At 39.2% G+C, this 26,050-nt stretch overlaps 1 protein-coding gene across 1 annotated transcript in view; it reads left to right on the top strand.

The window, feature by feature from the left end:
* Positions 1 to 23,939, top strand: part of LOC141391420 (putative carbonic anhydrase 3) — a 32,574-nt gene extending 8,635 nt beyond the window's left edge. Inside the window, exon 4 of the mRNA XM_073964316.1 lies at positions 23,441 to 23,939. The gene's annotated coding sequence lies outside the window, so the exon portion shown is untranslated. The remainder of the gene's footprint in view (positions 1 to 23,440) is intronic.
* The last annotated feature ends 2,111 nt before the right edge of the window (positions 23,940 to 26,050 follow it).

Below are 26,050 nucleotides of genomic sequence, written 5' to 3'. Positions count from 1 at the left end.
TTTCACTCATACGTTCATACATGTTTTCGCTTTGGCTGTATTTCTGTGGTCGTCGCTGCTATAAGGACAGTCTATACAGGGTTCATATGTTCTAGAAAGATGTTTATTGGTATCTGAGGTACGTTTTTGTAGTTGGTTCTTTGCTTCAAATTTGATCGGTTTGATAGCTGCAGACCAAATCCTGAGAAAAAATTTTAAAATAAATTTGACCTTGGCGATTTTGACATTGCATATGAAGTTTGATGGATTTTATGGGTTCACGATTTTTGTTCCTTAAGATCTACAACTTTTCTTCTGAGATAAATTCGAAATTCCTAACGGTATAGTCTTGAAAAATTGCCCCTTTTACATGAAAACCTCAAACTTTTGGAGGCCTACAACCGCGAAAGTTGATGAGATAGGGAAAAACGGCGAGACACGTGTCTTTTATTTTTTCGTCTTTTATCACGCTGCGGTGTAAGAATATGGTGGATAATTGTCGTGTTGCACAGTGTTATTTATAAGAATAATACGTAATATTTCTTAGATTAGGTTCAAATATGGACTGTACCAAAGGCCCAACCATTTGGGTACCATCCACACAGCATTTTTGAGTATCATCTCCACGACTATGGGGCCAAGTATCATCAACCCAAACATTACCACTGCGTATCGAGCACTATCGAACCGACTGCTGCAATACGAGTACTGACTGCTACAACGTTTTTAGTAAAGTTGCAGCTGTCTAGTGTCTTCGCAAAGCCAAAACTGCCACCCGAAGACGCTTTAGTCTCATTTTTCCTGAGATTTTCCTGTAATTTAGTCTAATTTTTCCTAAGATTTTCCTGCTACAACTTTTTTGGTAAAGTTGCAGCTGTCTAGTGTCTTCGCAAAGTTAAAACTGTCACCCGAAGACGTTTTAGTCTCATTTTTCCCTCAGATTTTCCTGTAATTTGCACCTAGGATTCCTTAAAAGGTTGGAATACTACATATTTACTTATTTTCATTATTATTGACTTTTTCCCCAAGTCCTTGTCTCTATCCTAAGTAGACATTCTTACGTGTACAAATATTCATTGTCTTCCCCAGTTGTTGTTTTTTTATTGAGAATCATTCGCCAAATGACTTCAGTCTCATCATTCAAAACCATTGACATGTTCCGCTTTGAACTTTTTGTGGCTAACTGCCTCTCGACGATGTGCTTGTCATCGTCAGATATCAGACGAGAGAAAATTGCTGTTGGCATTTCATTCGAGTGTCATGGCTGAGTGATATCGAAAACGATAAATCTATCAATTGGAATGTGAACGCCTTTTTTGGTAAAGGTTAGCTCTCTTTTTTTTTGCTTTTCATGCAACATTGATGATGATGCTGGTGGTGGTAGTAGAGACATTAAGGAAGAGAAAAGTTAAAAGACATTTTTAAAGTATTCTTTAAAATTTGATGAATTTAAAAAATATATTTTTTTTCTATGGTCACAACATTTCATGACTTCTTCAAAACGCACTGTCGTATCCACCAATTTTAATTTCTGCTTACTTTCTGGTCTAAGCGATACTGGTTTTTCCAGACGTCATTTGAAATTTTTTTGTTTTTGGAAAGTTTAACAGCTTTTAGCCCAAACGGTTTTTGGACAGTTTGACATACGATCATGCGTTGTATTGTTTACAGTGACTTGAAAAAAATACTTTGCATTTTCGTGCGATAATTTTTCACAACTTTCGACGTGGATAATCACGGCTAGAGTGCATCAATCAAATTAAATCTTTGTATGTCGATTATGGTGGTTTTAAAAAATCGATGTCGGATTCTTTTAAGCGGCACACCCCTAAAGTGTTCAGTTTTGTTAGATTTTAAGATTGCCAAAGTTTGAGTACAATCGGAATATGTTAACACGTGCCACTGGCCATGGACCCTATATATAGCTAATACTAAAGTCCGACCGGATTTTATATATCTTTGTAGGATTGCTTGTTTAGCCACAGAAATGAACTGGTAAAATTGTTTCAGCGATTGAACAATAAATGTTGTCTGTAGAGCGATTTCGTGATAATTCGCCTTTGGCTCCATTCAATACGTGGTGTGTGTCAATCAATTTTTCATCGGTCTTCTTTAGGATTTGTCGTAGTGGGAAGATGTGGACTACTGTAGATTTCCCATGTCTACATTCGCATCCCAGCAAAATGTTCGATGCCAAAGATGCCATTCAATCATGGGTGAAGTGATCTGGCATTTCATCTTTTTAGCATCTTCGATGAATTTTATACGAGCGTGGATCCCAAAAGATGCTATTAATTTTTGGATCCAAAGCATGTCATTTACACCAATGCTTTGACATGTCATTTTCACCAATGCTTTGACATGTCATTTTCACCTATGCTTTGGCATGTCATTATCACCAACAATTTGCAATGACATTATTATTACGGCGAGAGTTTTAACAACGTTGGTTGTGGTTTCGAGTCTCCGACAACATAAAGCCTATTTTAATTAATTAATCTTATATATGTAGAAAATTTGTATAAATAAAAACACAAAATTCATATCTATTGGATCGATGGAATGGGTTCAAATACTGATGAAAAGATCGGATCTTTCACGACTTCCTTTGCATTGGTTCAAGTGCTAATGTAAAGATCGGATCTTTCACGACATCTTTTGAACCAATGCAAAAGATGCCGTGAAATCTCGCCATCGCATGGAACCCCTTCCTTAAAGTTCTGCTGGGATTGGTATGACCCGATTCTTCTATTCACCTTAAGTTGTAGCCGTTCATACTATACGCTCGACAGTACTTTATTTACGTGCAATGAGTAGGAGACTTATATATCTATACTTGGCATGAACCATCTTGTCTTGTAAACGGCACATATCAGACTGACGGTTCAATCGTTGGATATGCATTCTTCAACTCACACATATATATATGACTAATGTATACTCCTTATCAGTATGTTGCCACAGGTCTTGAACAGTTCAGCAGGCAACCCATCAGCCCCTGTTTCCTTTTTGTTCTATGTGGCAAACACTCAAACACTATCTTCATCACCACCTATATTCGATACCAAAACCTTGATGAACTGCTCTACCAGAACCACAGTACGCTATGTGTATCAGTTAGGAGGTTGCCTTTGTCGTCCTTTCAGGATGATGTGCCTGCACACACCCTTCAGTCTGATGTTTTACACTACGGTAGAATTTTCGGGTTTCGTTCTGACTCCGGTACATCTCGAGTTTCTAACGCTCACGTTTTTCTTTTCTTTCTTCCTCCTTCTGAAAATATGGTCAGGTGTTTATACCCTACACCACTATGTGGGGAGGGTATTATAAGTTGGTTTTGGCCAAAAAGTTTGTAACGCATCGAAATAATGGTCGTAGACCCATACTTATATATACCAAAATGAATGTCTCGATGTGCTGAGTCGATCTGGCTATGTGTGTCCGTCCGTCTGTCCATCTAAACCTTGTAATCACGCTACAGGTCGCAATTTTGATAGGATCGTCACGAAATTTTGGATGTTGATGGGGATCCCGGAGGGGAAGAAGCCTATTGATTTTGGTGATGGTCGGATAATATTTAGGGGTCGAAATGGGCAAAAAACTTATGTGGATAAAAAGACAACGTTTTTTCCAAAGCGAATATCTCAGCTTCTATACGGGGTATACCAAAAGCAGAACCTGGCCATGAAAGTAAAAAATATCGCCTTTCTAATGGTGTAAAGTAGGTTCTCGTAGGTGATCAAACAACGAAGATATCACAATAGTCGCAAATAAAACCCAACTTTTCATTTTTGCGATTTTAATTATAATGACGATTATCACAGCTTTGGTTGGGGACTTTCCAAAAGCAAAGCCTGGCTATGAAAGTAGAAGATCCCATCTTTACAACGATGTAAACTAGGTCGGCGTAGGTGACCAAATAACGGAGATTTCGCAATAGTCGGTAATACATCCCATTTTTCCACTTTTTTGGAAATCACGCTACAAGTCGCAATTTTGATCGGATCGTCACGAAATTTTGAGGGTTAATGGGGGTCACACAGATGAAGAAGCCTATTGATTTTGGTGATGGTCGGATAATATTTAGGGGTCGTAATAGGCAAACAACTTATTTGGAGAAAAAGACAACGTTTTTTTTCCAAAGCGAATATCTCAGCTTCAATATGGGGTATACCAAAAGCAGAACCTGGCCATGAAAGTAGAAAATATCGCCTTTCTAATGATGTAAATTAGGTTCTCACAGGTGATCAAACAACGAATATATCGCAATAGCCGCTAATAGAACCCAATTTTTTATTTTTGCGATTTTAATAATAATGACGAATATCACAGCTTCGGTTGGGGATCTTCTAAAAACAAAGTCCGACTATGAAAGTAGAAAATCCCATCTTTACAGTTATGCAAAGTAGGTTGGCGTAGGTGGCCACATAACGGAGATATCACAATAGTCGGCAATACATCCCATTTTTTCATTTTTTTTTGTAATCACGCTACAGGTCGCAATTTTGATCGGATCGTCACAAAATTTTGGGGGTTAATGGGGATCCTACAGAGAAAGAAGCCTATTGATTTTGGTGATGGTCGGATAATATTCAGGTGTCGGAATGGGAAAAAACTTATTTGGAGAAAAAGTCAACGTTTTATTTCAAAGCGAATATCTCCGCTTCTAAAAGGGGTATATCAAAAGCAAAACCTGATAATGAAAGTAGAAAATATCACCTTTGCAACGTAGGTTGTCGTAGGTGGTCAAACAACGAAGATATCGCAATAGCCGCTAATAGAACACAACTTTTCATTTTTGAGATTTTAATAATAATGACGAATATCACAGCTTTGGTTCGGGACCTTCCAAAAGCAAAGTCTGACAATGAAAGTAAAAAATCCCATCATTACAATGATGTAAAGCAGGTTGGCGTAGGTATCCAAATAACGGAGATATCGCAATAGTGGTAATACATCAATTTTTCCACTTTTTTGGAAATCACGCTACAGGTCGCAATTTTAATTGGATCGCCACGAAATTTTGGGTGTTATTGGAGGTCCCACAGAGGAAAAACCCCTTTGATTTTTGATAATGGGCGAATATTATTCAGGGAATGTGAAAAAAATATTTGGAAAAAAGACCAACGTTTTATTTCAAAGTTAATATCTCCCTTCTGTAGGAGGTATATCGAAAGCAAAACCTGGCAAGGAAAGTAGAAAATATCACCTTTACAACGATGTGAAGTAGGTTGTCATAGGTGGTCAAACAACAGAGATATCGCAGTAGTCGGTAATGCATCCCTTTTTCCATTTTTGTGCAATCACACTACGAAATTTTGATCGGATCCTCACGAAATTTTGGGGGTTGATGGGGGTCTAACAGAGAAAGAAGCCTATTGATGGTTGTCATACATCCCACTTTTCCATTTTTTATTTGGGTTGTACTGTCGATGCACTTAAATGCGTTTCAAAAAAATTGACCTGTGTTAATGAAGCCATTCAGAGCAAAGGCGTTAAGCTATCCCAATTTTAATATTTTGAATTTTATTAGTCAAAAGCTTATGAACGGGGGTAGTGGTGTAGGTTATTACATAGTCGGCCCCGACCCGACTATAGCCTTGGCTCACTTGTTTTCTGATGTTGTTGTTGTAGCAGCACGAAACCTATGTAGAAATACAAGATTGATACTGGGCTGACAGCCACTGGCCGAAAAACTATGGTTTCCTATGTTTATCCTTGGAACTTAGTGTTGCTACTAACTGCAGGGTTACCCTGTATACCGCATTTTTCTCTTCAGTAGCCTTACGACACACCTGATCGTAACATAGATACTAAGGTGGTAGTTTTTGGTACCCAAGCATATATTTTGCGGCAGTTTGAAGGGAGTGGGCTATTCTTTGCCATTGCCCTTTCAATGGCCCGTGAGGCCAAAGATTTTTTCCTTCGCATTAAAATCTTCTAGAACAATATTATTGTGCTGACCAGAGTAGCTCTCCCTAGGCACTCGTAGAATATATCTATGGTATGTTACTCTTGCTCTTCGGTCGTGGCAAGGTCGCAGATGGGACTAATGTTAGAGGACTTTGTTTTTGTTTTTTTTTTGTTTCACGGCAGCTATAATACGTAATCGTTCGTGATCTTTACTGTCCGATTAGGGCGATAATATCAGCTTTGTAGATCTGCCACGGCGCAAACTGGGCTTACTCTGTAAGAATCTGAGAATTCCAGGTGCAGATTCACAGATCATGGTCCTTAAAATGTTTGCGGGAGTCATCAAATTTTGAGAGATTTCTTGTTCTTATCTTTTTTGTTTTTCATAGTATGTTGTTTTTCTATGCTGAAACTGCCATGTTCATAGATGAGAAAAATCAAAAAAACTAAAAAATCGCCGGAGGGCTTTTTAACAAATCGTGGTCAAAATTCACATTTTTAGCGTTTTTTAGGGTTTTACAATTTTGCTTGGAAACCTCAAGTCCTATGGAAATGGGACTAAACAAATGTTTTGGCAGTGAAAATTCTCTACAAGATTGAACTTTACGATATTTTCGTAGATTTTACCGTTTCTGAGATGTAGAAATTGAAACTGTATCACCTCCTTATAAAACACTGTAACTGCAATTTCCCAGCCAAAACTTATGTATCTCAAAAATGGCACAAACTAGGAAAAAATTAGGAAATCTAATCTTGTAGAGAATTAAGTCTGTAACATGTTCTTTAGCCGCATTTCGATTAGACTTGCGGGTAAAAATGTGACCCTTAAAGATGGTAAAACCTAGGAACAAATCATAAAGGTCAATTCTCTAGACAATTTTCCTAGCTACAACATTTTCTTTAGCCCCATTTCGATAGGACTTGTGGTTTCCAAGCTAAATCACGAAAGATTTAAAATAAACCTAAAAAATTGAACTTTGACCGCGATTAATTCAAAAAGCGCTCCGGCGGTTTTTTTAGTTTTTTGATGTTTCTCATCTATGAGCATTGTTGTTTCAGAATGTGCAAAAACATCGCAGGTGTAAACACTTTTCATTTAAATTTAGTTCAAGGGCACAGTGGTGATGCCCAACCCAAGTTTTCATCGTTCTTATGGTTGAACGTGCGGCACATGTTAGCTCACTACATTTAATGGGTGATAAAGATAGCTCACCAGGTGACATCATGGGGTGGTCAGTATCCACTTGAGATGAAAGAGGGTCCAATAGAAGTCCTAAAAACGAGGAAATTTAAAGACTTTCTAAAAATTTTCTTCGAAAAAGACACGAACTGAAATAACGTGGAAGTAGGAGAAACACGTGAATGGATTGCTTTTTTTCTTTGTTTTTTTTTTTTTTTTTTGAATTATATGTATGAATGTCTGTAAAGCACAATCTATTCTGTGGCTTCTATTACCATAAGCAGTTTTGTTTATCTTGAAAAGATGTGAGCGTATAGCGTACACACACACATGAATACATAATCCGTATGCATAAGAAAGTAAATGAAAAATCAGTTCAGAGACATGTAAGATAACTAAAGTGTCATCAAAGTTCGTTTTCATTTTTTTCTACCACAAGTCCAATTAGTATGCAAGTCAAGTCCAAGTGAAATCTTGTGTGAATTCTCACTGTCCCTTCTCATTGCCTTCAATGTTTTTTATGTAGTGAAAAATACACAACACAAGGGTAAGAGTAAAGGGCAACGATTTCTTGTAATGTCAGATGTGATTTTTTCATATACTTTGCCTCATATAACACACATCAAATTTTTTCTTTCATTCTTCTCCCTTGGGATTAACTTAATCGGATAGAGAAATAAAGTGAAGAATTAAACACATCGTAAAGTTGTTTTCAGTCAGCTTGCAATTACCTTCATCTTGTTGCACACGCCTGCTTAATTAAAATTTACTACCCAGCCCATATTCGATTTGAGCTAATTGAATATTAAAATGCGGTTTCTTTTCATTTGCTTTTCTCCCCCTTGAGAATGTAATTATTTTCCACTAAAAGGTGATAAATTATTTTTGTTTTTTCTGCAAATGGAATAAATATAACAATAATTCTCATTAGAAATGTAACCATTCATGGCGTCAGTACACGAGTCAACCATCAGTTCTTTGCGGCACGCACTGTTGTGACATACATCACTTAAGCAATTATCCCTCAGTAGATTTCTTTTATTATGTTTTCCGTTTCTCCATCTTCGCATTTATATTTCTTGTCTTTGTTGGAAATGATAATGCTAGAGGTGAATTGAAAGGATTGTGAAGAAAACGACGCAAAGTGAAGTAAAAAATACAGTCGATTCGTTGGAGCGAGAATATGTTGCATTGTTCGTCACACTCTCTAATATCATGCTTACATGGTATTGGAAGAATTTTTCCGATACCTCTCACACAAATTTTTAGAATCCGCAAAAAGACCCCAGGTGTAAGCTCCTTTCATTAAAAGTTGGTTCAAGAGCACCGTGTACATTAAGTACGAAGAAGTATTATGTGGGACAACTACTTTCGGTATCTCCCTCAAAGAGGTTCAATATTTTCACTTTAGTGCAGTTTTAGGTCGGTTCCAGGATTGTTTTGAAATTTTCTTCGAAACACAGGACATGTGTTTCGATATTTATTTATCCCAAAACTGCAACTTTTTGTCGTCACCGATTGATAATAACGTTAAAAACTTGGGTTGGGCGTCAAAACACCGCCTACTATGAAAAAACAAAGAAAAAGAAGAAAAGCAAACCCCTCAAAAGTTGACGAACCCCGCAAACGTTTTAAGGACCATGATCTGCGAATCTGCACCTGCAATGTCAGGACTCTCTACAGAGCAGGTGCAATTTGCGCACTGGCGGATATACTTGGCAAGTACAAAGCTGATATTATCGCCTTACAGGAAGTGCGATGGAACCGCGCAGACGTAAAAATAACAAACGATTACGCACTGTATTATAGCTGCCATGAAAAGAAACATGAGCTAGGTGTAGGATTTATGGTAAATAGGAGGCTTAAAAATCTCGTCTCCAGCTTCACTCCTGCTGATGAGAGAATTGCCACAATCCGAATAAAAGCAAAGTTTTTTAACATCAGTCTCATCGGCGCCCATGCCCCGACCGAAGAGAAAGATGAACAGACCAAGGATATATTCTAAGAGCGCCTAGAGAGAGCATATGACCGCTGCCCTGGCCATGACATTAAGATGGATGTCGAGAAGCTGCAAACACAACAGATAGCACAAGCCTATTCCGCTCAACTGACTCACATGCTGGAAGACGGAACTGCTTGTCCCGATAATGTGGAAGCGCGGTGGCGAAGAATAACCCACTCACTTCAAACTGCCGCAAAATCTGTGATTTGGGTACCAAAAACCACCACCTAAAAATATATGGTACGATCAGGAGTGCCGTAAGGCTACTGAAGAAAAGAACGCGGCATACAGAGCAACCCTGCATTCAGTAGCAACACGAAGCGCGAAAGAAAATATCGGGAGAAGAGGAGAGAGGAGAAGCGTATTTTCAGAAGGAAAAAGAAAGAGCAAGAAAAACGTGAGCGTGAGAAACACGAGATGTTAAGGAGTCAGAATGAAGTCCGCAAATTTTACCAGAGTGTAAAACACCAGACTGAAGGGTATGGTGCAGGCACATTCTCCTGCAAAGATCATGAAGGGAATCTGGTAACTGATACAGATAGCGTACTGAGGATCTGGAAGCTCTTAGTATCGAATATGGGCGGCGATGAAGATACACCAGAACCAATCGCAAACGACTACGTTGAATGTCTTCTACCTAGCCAAAGCGAGGTCATGACAGCAATTAATCGGCTGAAAAACAATAAAGCAGCAGGAGCTGATGGGCTGCCCGCCGAACTGGCAAGACCGGTGGCGAAATGCTGATAAGGAGTATGTATCAGTTAATTACCGAAATTTGGCAGGAAGAGAGCATACCCAACGATTGGAACCTCAGCCTCCTATGTCCCGTACACAAGAAAGGAGACAAGTCGGGGTGTCCAAACTACAGAGGCATATGTCTGCTCCCAATCGCATACAAAGTACTGTCGAGTGTACTGTGTGAACGTTGAAAACTCATGATCAATAACATAATCGGGTCATACTAATACGGTTTTAGACCTGGTAAGTACCTTTGAAATTTAGTGAAATTCTAAATTTAGTTGACTAGAACTTTTAGGGAATAGCTTGAAACAAAGTTCCCTTTTCTCATAGAGATGCCAGAGAGTGTCCTCTTTCTGCCCATATATACTTTTGTATCCGTCCCGTTCCGGGTGACGTAGGGGATGGAAGATACCAAGGAACGGTCCTGACCGGTTTTAACATGGCAAAGCCCAGGATTTATCTTGGTCCCTCTTTCATCCCAAGTGGACACTGACCTCCCCGTGGTGTCACCTGGGGAACTGCCTTTAACACCCGTTAAAGGTAGTGAGCTAACATGTGCCGCGCGTTCACCCATAAGAACGTTAAAAACTTGGGTTTGGGCGTCGGGTTAGTAACCCTCCCCTAGAAAAAACAGCCTACTATGAAAAAACGAAAGAAAAGAAAAACAAACCCCTCTAAAGTTGACGAACCCCGCAAACGTTTTAAGGACCATGATCTGCGAATCTGCACCTGGAATGTTCGCACTCTTTATAGAGAAGGTGCAGTCTTCGCATTGGCAGACGTACTTGAAAAGTACAAGACCGATATTACTGCCATACAGGAAATACGATGGATTGGGAAAGGCGTCACAACAACACCTAAAGGTGACGCACTGTACTATAGCTGCCATGACGTAAAGCATGAGTTTGGTTGTGGATTCGTAGTTAGTCGGAGACTAAAACATCTTGTATCCAGCTTCACTCCAGTGAATGAAAGACTTGCTGCAATTCGAATAAAAGCTAAATTCTTCAACATCAGCTTTATCTGCGCTCATGCTCCCACTGAAGAAAAGGATGAACAGACCAAAGATATATTTTACGAGCGCTTAAAAGAAACATATGACCGTTGCCCTGCCCATGACATTAAAATCATTCTAGGCGATTTTAATGCCAAAATTGGAAAGGAGAATATCTTTGGCCCAACAGTCGGGAAATTCAGTCTCCACAGTGAAACATCTGACAATGGTATGAGACTGATAGACTTTGCAGCTGCAAAAAACATGGTAGTTAGCAGTACCAGATTTAATCATCTCGATATTCATAAGGGCACCTGGCTGTCTCCAGATCAGAAAACAAGAAACCAAATTGATCATGTTGTGATAGATGGAAGACATTCATCGAGCGTGTTGGATGTACGATCGTTCCGAGGCGCAAACATTGATTCGGACCACTACCTTGTTGCAGCAAAGGTACGCACCCGCTTAAACGTAGCAAACAAAGTACGAACAGACACAACACGAAAGTTAGACATCGGTAAGCTGCAATCACAACAGATAGCCACAGCATATTCCACTCAACTAGCCCAATTGCTTAATCAAAGCCCTCCTCATCCCGATAACATATCAGCGCAATGGCAAAGCATTGCCCACTCCATGCAAACAGCCGCAAAATCCATACTTGGATACCAGAGACCTCCACCAAGGAATCCATGGTATGATGAGGAGTGTCGTGCTGCCACCGAAGAGAAAAATGCGGCATATAAGGCTACTTTACAATCCGTAGCAACGCGTAGCGCACGAGAGAGATACAGGGAGAAAAGGAGAGAGGAGAAACGTCTCTTCCGCAGGAAAAAGAGAGAGATGGAAAAGCGGGAGTGTGAAAAAATCGAGATGTACAGGAGCCAGAATGAAGTCCGAAAATTCTACCAAAGAGTCAAGCATCAAACTGATGGCTTTGGTACAGGCACATCCTCCTGTAGAGACCAGCAAGGTAATTTGGTAACTGATACAGATAGTGTACTCAGGATATGGAAAGAACATTTTTCAAATCTGTTGGTATCCAATAGCAGCGAAGACGACGAAGATACCACAGTCCCAATCCCAGAAGATGGTATTGAATGTATACCGCCCAGCCAAGATGAGGTAAAGACAGCAATAAATCGGCTGAAGAATAATAAGGCAGCAGGGGCCGATGGCTTACCAGCCGAGCTGTTCAAAACCGGAGGCGACAGGCTGATAAGGTGTATTCATCAGCTAGTTAGCACCATCTGGCAGGAAGAACGAGTACCCGACGATTGGAACCTGAGTATCCTGTGCCCCGTCCACAAGAAGGGAGATAAGACTGTATGCTCTAACTATAGGGGCATAAGTCTACTCCCTATTGCCTACAAGATCGTGTCAGGGATATTGTGCGAACGACTAAAGCCAATGGTCAACGAGATTATTGGACCATACCAATGCGGCTTTAGACCTGGCAAGTCCACCATTGACCAGATATTTACCCTGCGGCAAATCCTGGAGAAGACCCAAGAGATGCAGATCGACACCTACCACCTTTTTGTCGATTATAAAGCAGCCTTCGACAGTCCGCTGCGCTCAAAGGTATTCCAAGCCATGTCTGAATTTGGTATTCCCGCAAAGCTCATCCGGCTTTGTAAAATGACTTTAACTGACACGAGGTCCTCAGTTAAAATAGGAAAGAACCTCTCCGAAGAGTTTGGTACCAAAAGAGGTTTCAGACAAGGAGACAGCCTTTCGTGTGACCTCTTCAACATCCTGCTAGAAAAGGTTATACGAGAGGCAAACGTCAAAAGAAGTGGCACAATCTACACCAACAGTCACATGTTACTTGCTTATGCTGATGATATAGACATCATGGGTCGATCAGTAAAAGAAGTAACTGATACCTTTATAAAGGTCGAAGGAGAATCTGCTAAAGTGGGTCTGGCGGTAAACGGTGAGAAGACCAAGTTGATGGTGTCGACGCGCAATGCGTCCATTGAGCTCGGACCGACTGTGGAAGTTGGTTCCTATAATATTGAGGTAGTAAAAGACTTCGTCTACCTCGGCACCTCCGTCAACACAACAAACGACATCAGTTGTGAAATAAAAAGAAGAATTGTATTGGCCAACAGATGCTACTTTGGATTAAGTAAGCAGTTTAAAAACAAAGCCACATCTCGTCAAACAAAAATAACGCTCTACAAAACACTGATACTACCCGTGCTGATGTATGGCTCCGAAGCCTGGGTACTTGCGCAAGCAGACATGGCAGTGCTTGGTGTGTTTGAGAGAAAAATTCTTCGAAAGATCTACGGACCAATCTGCGTTGACGGTGAATATCGACGTCGCATGAACCACGAGCTGTATCTGCTATACAACGACATCAATATTGTTAAACGTATCGAGATGCAGCGATTGCGTTGGCTAGGCCATATCATAAGAATGAGCGATGATGAACCCGCTAAAAAGGCGTATGAATACATGCCACATGGCGGTGCACGCAGAATTGGCAGGCCAAGGAATAGATGGCGCAAACAAGTGGATGATGAGATGACAAGGCGCGGTATTCCAGTGTGCAAAGCAACAAATAGAGAGGAATGGAGATCTCTTCTTAGTTCGGCCTATAGAACAAATGTTCTGTAATGGGCCAGCTAAGTAAGTAAGTATCCGTCCCGTTCCGTCCGTTTAACATTTAAGCAAGTAAGTAATGATATGGTACATCCATTTATTATCAAGTCCGGACGGCTGTTAAACAAAAACAAATCAGATCAAACTCAGATATCTTATTCAATATCGGGTCTATGAATCATACTTTTCCCTGCTTTCTATTTTTATATGTTTTACACGTGTTAGGTAACAATTATCTTTTTCATGAAAATCCACCACTGTGCTCTTGAAGCAATTTTAAACGGAAGGTGCTTACATCTCTGAGGTTTTTGCGTATTCAGAAACTACAATATTCATATATGAGAAATATCAAGAAACAAAAAAATCGCTGGAGCGCTTTTTAAATTTTTTTATTTTTCTTATCTATGAACATTGTAGTTTCAGAGTCCGCAAAAACTTCCCAGATGTAAGCACCTTCCATTTAAAGTAGCTGTTTTTCAAACCTGTTTGATAACTTTTAGTGGCCATAGAATAACTACATATATATTTGGTTTGACATGTCCTTGTTAAAATAATGGTTTATTGGGTACATTTGTACTTAGTTTCGGCTACCCAAAAGCTTCGCTCTTTGGTAATGGTAGTTTTTGCTGTTATCGAACTGTCTGCCCGTTACAATAGACAGACGCTATATAGCTTCCTATTGCAGTTATAAGCAAATGCACACACACCCTTCACCCTGTGTGGTGTAGGGTATCACATTAATTACAAATACCTTTCTTTTGAACGCACTCTTGTCAGACAAACAGAAAACTGCAAACCATTGTCGTGTAATTTTCCCCCAACAACATAACATTGCAAGCATTTACGCGGTGATGGTGTCATTAAAAAGCACAAACATTGTCCCAAAGGGACATGAGCACGTATTCAATTTATTCTCCCATCCACCCAGACGAAGAAAAGAAAACTGAAAGTGATAAAAAACACGCTGTCGACTGGTTGCTTTTGTGTTTCATATTTTCTCTGGAAATTAAAGAATTATTAATGTTCATAATGAGCAGCATAAACTCAAAAGGACAGACGAGAGTAATTAATGTAAGTACTTTTCGCCGATCAAAGGACATGAAATCAATTATTGTAACAATAGAATTAATTGACGAGGAGGTAGAAAGGAAGCTTAAACGGACTGAAATATTAAATATGCAGTTGTGTGTGATTGAAATGATATTAGCTTATGTAATAATCGAAATAATTGATAAATACGGGGCTTTTTTTGGTAGTCCGATACCGATAGTTTGTTCATTGCACGATATACTTGTATGGTCTGCTCCCGTAATTTATTAAAAATTACGGAATAGAGCCAGTTTTTATCAAGTTTGAATATAAACTATGTGAGAGAGATCCGGAGCTTGTTCACCGGGAACAAGCGTTTAAACATTTGGGCATAAGTGTTGTTTGAAGATTGCTTTGAACTGTTCATCAAATGTAATCCTTGTGAGATAATTCAACGAGGTACCTGAAGAAATTTGACCTAAGAAGAGTACTACATGATTTTAATGCTTGATACCTTAATAAGTACTGAAATACGCATACTCGATGATACTGCAGCAAGAGGCGTTAGGTAATAGCGGAAGGATACTCTACTTAAGGAGATTCTATAACTTTAAAGAATTCACAAGGATGATTAAGGATTAATGAGCCGATCTAAATTGTTCAATAACTGTTGCAGTTGTTACCTTGACCGTAGTCCTGCACTCCCTACACATTTTCTAAAATAACAATAACAACATAACAACATCATCCCTGCCTAAGGTGGTATCCGATTTCTTTTCTTTTACCTCTATTAACTTTGATTGCGAATGACCAAAATTAGCGGCCACAAGAATGTATAATTTTGTCATGTCCATGGCGTTTGATAGGCCAATGTTGAAATCCCAAATCATGAATTTCAACCATCAGCATTGGCGTGCTTAATGATGGGTATACCTTCGTCTATGTCCGATAACAAAAGTGCAACTAAAGCAAGATCAAAATGAGAGTGCCGCAATACTTAGTTTGTTCAATATTCATCCTGCGAAAGTGAACAATCTACCAACCGGCAAATATCTTGTTGGTGTTGTACGCTGACGATTATTCCATTATTATTTCCGACCACCTAGCCCCCATAAATAATTTCTTGTAGGAATGCAATCTCACATTTACCCCTACAAAGTCATCCGTATCACTTTCTAGTTCTTGTCATGAAAATGTATCAAAGGCATATGACATCATGATTCCAAAGGAACAAGTGCGTGACATCATATAGAAAAGTATGTATTGGGAAGGTTGAAAATCTAATCATCATTTTAATCAGGGCTATATCCGACGGTTATGTTAGGGTGAAAATTCAGATATCGATGCCAGCGGTAGGAAGTCAAGTGGTTAAAACATGTGAAGAGCCCGGTCGTCGGTTTAGTGGTCAACAATTAAGTCACTCTCGAAGACTGGCGCCGTTATGCTGACTGATCCTAAGAGTTGCACAAGTTATTTTAATCGACAGCTTTTCGAACACCCCAGGTTCGAAAAGAAGTGTACTACGCCGCATTAGATCTCTTCCGGTCGAGCATGAATCGCCACAATTTACAATGGATGATGTTGCGGAAGTCATCAGGAACGCTCAATCATCAAAGGTGTTGGGTCCTGGTGGAATATCCATTACAATACTAAAACATCTGGATGAACCGGTACTCGAGTATCTAACCAAAGTTCTCAAACTGTTCAACATCGTTCCAGAAGTCTGTTAAGTCGATTTCGTCTGTGTCCCCGTAGTTAAGACTCTTATTCCTTCCCAGCTTCAGCAATATCCGGTTGCGAACACCAGCATGTAAGCTCGACTTATCAACAGCTTATGATAATGTTAGGCACTCCACGCTGTTTGAGGACATTGTGCAGACAACCCTCCGGCCAAGGTTGAAACGTTGAATAATCAATTATGTTTGTGGACGTCAGTCGTACGTGGAATTCAGGAAAATTAATTTCAAGCCCTGTAGAGTGAAGTAGGGAGTTTTCTAGGATGGGGACTTGCAAACTGTTTAACTACTAGTTCTCCTGTATTCCATCCCCCTCCAGAGCAAGCATTTACGAGTTTTGAAAAAATTGTATTCAAAAACAGATTACCAGCCAAAGTCATGAATAGAGACTGAGAGAACTAAAGAAGCTCTTGTAAAAACCTCTACAGTGAAAGATAAAAAAGTATAAGTCGGCTTTGCCGACAGAGATGTACCCTCAGCCTATGCGAATTGAAACTGTGCTGACGGAGATATACCCTCAGACACTGAAAAAAACAGAAAATAATTATGTCGTATATAAAATATATTGATTTTGTATCACGAGTTTGGTTTAAAATCTGTACCTACCATAATGTGGGGCTATACCAAATCATTTACGTTAAACTTTGTTTGGAAGAAATTTTTCAAAATTTTTTTTTTGTGCAATATAACAATAGCCATTTTAGTATATGCCGGCAGGGATTGGGAGCTTTTGGGCCATTATCTTAGGAAGTATTGACTTACTCCGCCAAAAATTGTACCGTTGTTTATTAAGCCGCTAGAACAACCTACTGAAAAAAGAATCAAACCGATGAGAGAGGAGCTCTTAAACATCACCTTTTCGGAATTTTGTGTGGGAGGTACCCGAAAGAGTGGACCGATATAGTCCATATTCCAACCTAATACTTGAGTGGATGAGGTAATATGATGTGCAAAGTCTGCACCAATGAGACACTTCCTGCGAGAATTATATTGCGGATTTGTCATTGTGGTTGGTGCCGTCAGGGTGTCATGGAGCTTTAGGCTAATATCAAAGGAAGTATGGACTTCCGCAAGAAAAAAATTTTACCGTCGTAAAGGGAGGCTCAAGGACAACCTACTGAAAAAATTTCAGAACGATGCGAGAGGAGCTCTTAAACTTCACTTTATCCGAATTTTGTGTGGGAGGTACCCAAAGGAGTGGACCACATTCGAACCCAATTCACATCTGGAAGGAATAATACGATGTGTAAAATTTGGACCAAATCGGAGCAATCGATTTGAGTGTTATCGTTCACACCATTTTACAGAAACATTTTGAACTTTTATGGGAGAGGCACCCGAAGGAATGGACCGAACTAAAATATTACGATACCCAAAATTTGGTTCCAATCGGTTAATCCGTTCGAGTGTTATCGTGCGCTCCAGCCAGCCGGACGAACAGACATAGCTTAATCAATTCCAAATTGTCTGAAACGGATTTCGTCCAAACATACTTGAGGTCTAAAACGATTATTTCGATCAGGCACATTTTGCCCGTATGAAAGTGTATATACCCTCGTTAGCACAAATGCTGAGGGTATAATTAAAAACTATCAGTCTGCTTTGCCGACAGAGATATAACCTCAGCCTGTGTGAATTGAAATACTTTTTCTACAAAAACGTATGAATTTAGAGGGTTTTCAGAATTTTGGACATATATAGACAAAACTATGGATTAGCATAAAAGCTCAAACGTTTTGCGGTGGAGGTAACTAAAGGAATGGTCCAACATAGTCCATTTTGCAAGTGTGTCTTATTTTGGGGGTAGATATGGCGACCACCAGTCATTTCAGTTGGTCAGTATATAATTTGGAGCTTTTGCACTTTTATATTAAGAAACATGGACCTGTCCACGAAAAACATAATATCGCTGCAAACAGGGCCACAAGGAGTACATTCAGTAAAAATTGCCAAAGGATCATAGAACAGACCTTTAACAGCACTTAAACCAACATGTTGAGCATTTGTGTGCGTGGTACCCTAAGAAGAGAACAGAAAGTGGACCGATATAGCCCATCTTCGAACTTATACTTAGTTTGAACAAAATTTTTCGAAAGCCAAATTTCAGACAAAATCGGTTAAGCCGTTCGAAAGTTATCGTGGCTAAACCGACTCTAAATTGTCTGAAACGGATTTCATCCAAACACACTTGGGGTCGAAATCCTTTATTTCGATGAGCATAAATGCTGAGGGTATAAATATATATTCAGAGTAAAGCTCAAAAGTGGTAAGGGGAGGCATTGATGGAATGCATCGGCTTAGTCATTTAAGTGGGTTTCCGTATAACTTAGAGTTTTTGGACCACTATGTCAGGAGACATGGTTATTCTATAACCACTGGAATAAGTAGTTATTCTATGGCCACTAGAAGTTGAAAAATAAGCAAAAAGGTAGTTTAGGTGGAATTTATTTTCAATTTAAACACACTTTATATTGTTATTTTACTTTGCTCTCTGCTGGATTTGATCACTCGAACTTTTGATTTGTAGCCGAACACACTACTCATTAAGGGTTGTTTAAACGCTTACATGTGCACCACCAACTTTTCTTTATTTTGTTAACCAGAAACTTGCCTGCCGCACACAACCCTCGGATTTGTAATCGGACACACACGCTCTGTGCCACCGTACTCATTACTTAGTCAGGAGTAAAATTGGTTACAAAATGACTAACGGATTCGATTTTTTGCTGGGTGTAAACAGGAGTAGCATCGATATAATTTTCCAAAGGATCTTTGAACATATCCTAAACTGGACTTCAACAAAAATGTTAAACTTTTGTGAAGTTAAACTACATTTGAACAAACTTTTAAGATATCCAAAATTTGGACCGCTTTTGGTAGGATGTACCGGATGTTGTCCATCTTCAAACTTAAACTAACTTTGGAAAGAATCGGCGGATCCGTTCGAGAGTTACCGTGCGCTCCAGCCACTACATTTGGTGCCATAGGAAATTGTTACAACTTTCGGCCTATTTTCTCAGGAAGTATGGACTTGCTCTTGAAAAAATTTGTACCGTCGCAAAAAAATAAAAAAAAATAATGTAAAAATTTTGGTACAACATCTGGCAACCTTGACAGCTATGACATGGACCTTTTTAAAAATATATTAATTTTTGTTTCATTCGAACGCGATCTTTTTAAGAATAGCTTCAAAAGTCGAAACATTTGACTAATATTTTTTTGTGTGAGTACAACCTATATTTAAGTGCAAGTAAATATATTCAAAATATCGCGAAACTTATACGTATAGCAAAATATTATAGTGATTTTAAATGAATAGGTAATAGCTTAATTTTCATTAAAAAATAGTGTTTTAGCGTGACTAAGGTTTTAGTCATGATGACCACCAGTGCCCACCTCGGGTATAATTTTCCAAAGTAGTTCATGGGTTTAATATTATTCAGTATTAAAATCAGCTGCCATCTAGTGCCAGATTATAAATGGTGGCCCGCTAACTAAAGCTACCCCAGAATAGGGTTTCTATGGATATATTAGCGTATAACTCTGTTATCTGACTACGTAAATTAACATAATTGGCATCAGCGCCAAGATGAAAAAATCTTCTACCAAACTTATATTAAAAATAAGATCTATATTAAAAATTTTACCAATTTTCAGACAAAAATGTTGATTTTTTAATCCGCTGAATTGGTTGGATTTTTTTGTTGCTTTTGGAGAATTTTTTTTTTCCCAAGCCTATTTTTGCACCATAAGATAATCGGGACCTTTGTTCATGTCATTTTGTATTAACAGCATAAAACAATTCTTACCGTATATCCCCTCCAGAGGGGAAAGGGGGGAGAATGTTATGATCGTGGTTTCTTAAAACACTCTTCGCAGCAGCACAAAGCTGTAGCCGGCGCATTGGTTTGATTTTTACACTCCAAATATTTTTGGCCACTTTCTCCATACAAGTGGATCCACTGTGCGTCGGTTCGAAAGCAGCTCTTAAACTGCACTTTTCCGAAATTTTACGTGGTGGGTACTCTAAGGAGTGGACGAAATATTATCCATATTCGAACCTGATCTATGTCTCTTAGAAATATTACGATGTGCAAAGTATGGACGAAATCTGTTATTGCCTTCGAGACTTATCGTGCGCACCATTTTAGCGAAAATTTTTGAACTTTTGTGGGGAAGGTACCCGGAACATTAGGAAGGCAAAAATTTTATATAAATTGTCTCAAACGGATTTCGTTCATACATACTTGGGGTCTAAAACCATTATTTCGATCATATACTGTCGTTAGTCTGAAGGCTGCGGGTATAAAAAGAAACTCCTGCCCCATTAGATATACATAGATATTTTCATTAATACGCATTTTCAATCACTTACTCCTTAAACAATTTTCTTTTCTTTTTCTATAACTACATCTACAGATTATCCCCACTTCGCTTCACTTTGACACCTTTATAGTGTCATAATCGTTTGTTAAATGCATTAATGTCATTTTTGTTTTCTTTCACACCTTTCCTGCTGTCAACTGCAGCATTGTTGTAAATTCAATAGCGTTTCAGCATTTTTCACACACACACACACACACTTCTTTTTCGTCTTCATCATTCTTCTTCGTTATCCTTCTTCATCTTCATCTCATCATCAACAGGATTACTTGCAATCAGTGCAATTATTAAATCACATCCATTCGTCATATTTACTTGGCATCAACATGCCTGGCTTTTCCCCTTTTCATCACATTCTTTACCTGACATTTTACTTTTTATTCACTTTAACAATCTCATTTAATGTGACATGTCTCTCGCTTTTGAATTTTTATTTAGTTTTCCTTTTTTGCTGGGAAATTTTTATTTTGATATCTTTACAACATTTGCATATACATACATGCATACATTGTATATATACATTTATAATACTGCACATACATATATATTTATCTGTTCATACTTGCATATATCAGAATATATGTAAATCCATAGGCCAATGGATGCTGTAACCTTATGTCAGTCATATGCAGACACTGTATTAAAAATAAACCAATCCTTGTCCGAAACTTTGGCAAAATGTTTGTATAGGTGTTGGGTGTGTGTGCAAAATGAGCTAACTAACATAAACAAGTAAGAAAAGCGTTAAGTTCGGTCGGGCCGAACTTTTTATACCCTCCACCACAAATTTCAGCCATTTCGGTGGATTAATGTGGCCACAACCTTCAAAATACCGAAATTCGGAAGGTACCGTTCTATGGGGGCTATATGATGGACCTATACCTACAAATTTCTGGGGGAAAGTTTTATACGCCTAAAGAAGACTAAATACCAAATTTCAGCCATCTAGGTGCGATAATGAGGCTAAAACGTTCAAAATATCGAAAATCGGGAGATATTGTATTATGGGGGCTATATCAACACGTGGACCTATATAAACATTTTATGGTAGAAATGTTTCTTAGCCTCTGGAAACACAAAATACAAAGTTACAACCGATTCTTTGGTCAAATGGGTCTAGTACATTCAAAATATATTAAAATGACGCGTACTTTATAAGGGGCCTTATGTGGGGCTATACCAAAACGTGGACCTATATAACCCAACTTTGGTAGGAATGTTTTCTGGCCTCTGAAGACACAAAATAGCAAATTACAACCAATTCTGTGGTCAAATGGGTCTAATACATTCAAAATATATTAAAATGACGCGTACTTTATATTGGGCCTTATATGGGGGCTATACCAAAACGTGGACCTATATAACCCAACTTTGGTAGGAATATTTTTTGGCCTCTGGAGACACAAAGTACCGAATTACAACCAATTCGGTGGTAAAATGGGCCAAATATCTTAAAAATTCCTTAAAACGACGACGCGTCACGCGTCATTTTGTATGGGGGCTATACGAAAGCGTGGACCTACATAGCCCGCTTTCAATACCAAAAGTCCTACGTAAATATAACATATTTTCCCAAAATTTCATCAACCTACGTCAATCCGTTCGGACGCTAGAGTGATTTCCACAGACGGACAGACGGACGGACATGGCTATATCGATGTAGAATTGCACGCTGATCAAGAATATATATACTTTGTGGGGTCTACAATGATTATTTCGAGTAGTTACAAACGTAGTGACAAACTTAATATACCCCCATCCTATGGTGGAGGGTATAAAAATATACAATCTTATACATAAGGGGCAATGTCTGTATGTACATATGCTTGTTCCGTATAGACTCAAAAACGGCTAAACCGATTTTCCTAAACATTTTAGAGAATGTACAGGGAGCGCCCGTGTTGAAAATAGGCTATATATTTTGTTGAATTTTGGACGGGGCGAGGTACCTCCCATATTTAAAAAACGCTATTTTAGCATGTCCACTTTTTACATATGTTATATATTCAAAACTACTGAAACGATTTTCCTGAAAATTTCAGAAAATGTACAGGGAGGATCCGTTGCGTTATTATATATTTTCTTGAATTTCGAAGTGGGCAGGTTACCTCCAGTAGGCCCGATTTGTTAAAACCGCTATTTTTGAATAACTTACGGATGTCCAAACAACCCCCTCTGAACTTCCCCTCTCCGAACCATCCTGTTCCGAACTTCCACCCTCCGAACCACCCCAATACGAACTGTGTAACGTGACTGATACATGTTACCGATTATATACATATGCTATTATTATTTTTCCTTTCTTTGTTGGTTTTTATATTGCCCAATTTAATATATACCCCACCTTAACGTTCTATGGCAATTCCCGTTAAAGATGTACTTGCCATTGGTATAAGTGCATCAGGAAATATCGAATATTACTTGACAACTGATATTATATAATTATTTAGCTACAGTGTTAAGAAATGTGAACTATTTTCAAGCTGTGGGGAAATAATTCTCAATCACTTTACTTCACTACCTAGCTAAATCGTTCGGTTTTTTACACCAAGGGTCGTCAAGTGCTTTAGTTACCCGAGTACGAAGTATTTGATTTGTGGCAGTGTCCGCAGTCGGAAGATTTCGTACAAAACCAAAGGCCTTGGTTCCTACGATTCGTTCGCTTCGAAGTATTTGATTTGTGGCAGTGTCTGCAGTCGGAAGATTTCGTACTAAACCCAAGGCCTTTGGTTCCAGCGACTCGATCGCTTCCGCGATTAGTTCGTTTCCTGCGCTTCGTTCGTTTCCTGCGATTCGTTCGCTTCCTGCGATTCGTTCGCTCCCGCGACTCGTTCGCTTCGAACATATTCAATTGTATCTTCTCGTTTCAGACCGACTACACCGAGCCGAGTGCCACCAACCCGAGTACCATTGATGGGGACCCCGAGCCGAGGGCCATTAATCTTTTTGCCGAAGCCAAGGGTAATCAACACGCCTATTAGAGCCGAGTGCCACCAACCCGATTCCTCAAGCCGAGAGGCATCAGCACGAGCAGGCCGCGCCGAATATTGTTCACCACACTACATCAAACCGACTCCAACGATGAGTGACGTCAGCGCACCGACTATAATCAACCCGCTTCCACCCGGTCCCCACCACCGAGTCCCCCACCTTTACGAGAACCAATACTTCCACGGGCCGACTCCTGTCATCCGTACACGGTCGGGCCGACTGCTATCACTGTGCCAGCTTCAGACGATCTCGCCAAAGCCACTGAACACATTAGCCTGACACTAACCATACGAAGCCACCCTGCCGAGATAAATAGTCGTATCAAATAAATAAACCTAAGGTACCAAGAGAGGTGATAATAAAGAAATTAAATCATCATAGCTCGTGTTTTCGTTTAAGGTTTTGTTGGTCCTTGATTTGCCCCTGGCAGCAACTGAATTTACTTCAGGTCTAGTTAAAACCCTCTTGAATCTCCAACCCTAAGTACCCCTAAATATTTGGTTGAATTTCAGAAGGGGCGTGGTACCTCCCCTTGGCCCTATTTTCGCTATTATTGCAAAACTTACGAACGTATCAGTTAGCTAATTTACGGTAAATCTCCGACCCTAAGTACCTACTTGGGGCCTAAAGACCCGACCACGCCCACTTTTTTAAATATGTTATATCTCCGAAACTACTGACCGCTGGTGAAAATAGGCCACATACTTTATTGAATTTCGAAGGGATCGGGGAACCTCCCCTAGGCCCTTTTTTTAAAAACGATTTTCTTGCAAAACTTACCAGCGTATAAGTTAGAAAGTAAATTTACGAGGAAACGGTCGATGAATCTCCGACAATAAGTGCCTATTTGAGGTCTAAAGACCCGACCACGCCCACTTTTATAAATATGTTATATCTCTGAAACTACTGAACCAATTTTCCTAAAAATTTTAGAAAATTTATCGGGATGACCGTTGGTGAATAGGCTACATATTTTGTTAAAATTTCGGAGGGGGCGGGGCAGCTGTCCCATCCCTATTAAAAAAAAAAACTGTTTTTAAACAAGTAAGAAAAGCGTTCAGTTCGGCCGGGTCGAACTTTTTATACCCTCCACCACGAACTGTATTGAAGTGAATAGGAACAATTAGTTTTATTTCGCTTATGAAAGTATTAAACTCTTCCTTTTGCAGGAGTAGTACATATATCTGAACTGATAATACTCCCTTCAAAACAGCTAATATGGGGCGACATTTTTGTTGTTTCCAAAACACGGGCCAATATTTACAATTTTCCGAATTGAGCGAAATACATAAAATTGGGCAAAACCGACTAGACCTAAACCTGGATATTCTGGATTTGGATAGTTAACAACATCGGCAGTGCCGTTCTATGGAGGCTGTATAAAACGTTAACCTGCACCGATAAATTTCTGAAGGAAAATTTCGTAACTCCAGCGAAGACTAAATACCAAATTTCAGTTATTCCCATTGAATATTGTGGCTAAAACTTTCAAAATACCGAAAATTGGTAGGGATCCTTATATGGGGGCTATATAAAAACATGGTACAATACCGGAAATTTTCAGGTGGGAAGTTTTATACCACCAACGGAGATTAAATATTATATTTTACCCGTTTCAATAGGAAATTGATAACACAACCTTAAAGTACCGAAAATCCGAAAGTTATTTGAAGAATAGGGCTTATACTGATAATTCTCTTCTCCAATATTTTATACGCCCATGGCAATTTAAAAACTAAATTTCAGTCATATCGGTGGTATATTGGGGCCACAACTATGGGGGTATTTGAGGACGTCGACCTATACCGGCACATTTCGGCATGAATGTTTTATACCTCTATCAAAGACTTAATACCAAATTTCAGCTATTTTGGTGGAGAACGAGCTATATCTAGAATTTCGGGATGTACCGTTCTATTGGGGCTATATGACAACTTTCAGGTGAAAAGTTTTATACCCTCAACGAAGACTATGTACCACCTTGCAGCCATTTCCGTGTTATAATGAGGCTAAAACCTTCAATGTACCGAACATTGGGATATACCATTCTATGGGGACTAAATGAGGGCGTGTGACCTATACCGAAAAATTTCATATGGAATGTTTTATACCCCAAATGAAGACTAACCACCAAATTTCAGCCATTTCGGTGGAATATTGAGGCCACAACCTCCAAAATACCGAAAATCGGGAGGTATCGTCCTATGGGGGCTATATGAAGGTGTGGACCTATACCTATAAATTTCCGGGGGAAGGTTTTATACGCCCAACGAAGACTAAATACCAAATTTCAGCCATTTCGCTGCGATAATGAGGCTAAAACCTTCAAAATACCGAAAATCGGGAGATATCGTCCTATGGGGTCTATATCAAAAACTGGACCTATATAAACATTTTATGGTAGAAATATTTCTTTGCCTGTGGAAACACAAAATACAAACTTACAACCGATTCTGTGGTCAAATGGGACTAACGCATTCAAAATATCT

Source organism: Musca autumnalis, unplaced genomic scaffold, assembly GCF_047663935.1.
Source record: "Musca autumnalis isolate F117 unplaced genomic scaffold, ASM4766393v1 scaffold_1, whole genome shotgun sequence".
In the NCBI taxonomy this organism is placed as follows: Eukaryota; Metazoa; Arthropoda; class Insecta; order Diptera; family Muscidae; genus Musca; species Musca autumnalis.
The sequence above is the reverse complement of the archived record's forward strand: the minus strand, read 5'-3'. Positions and strand labels throughout refer to the sequence as shown.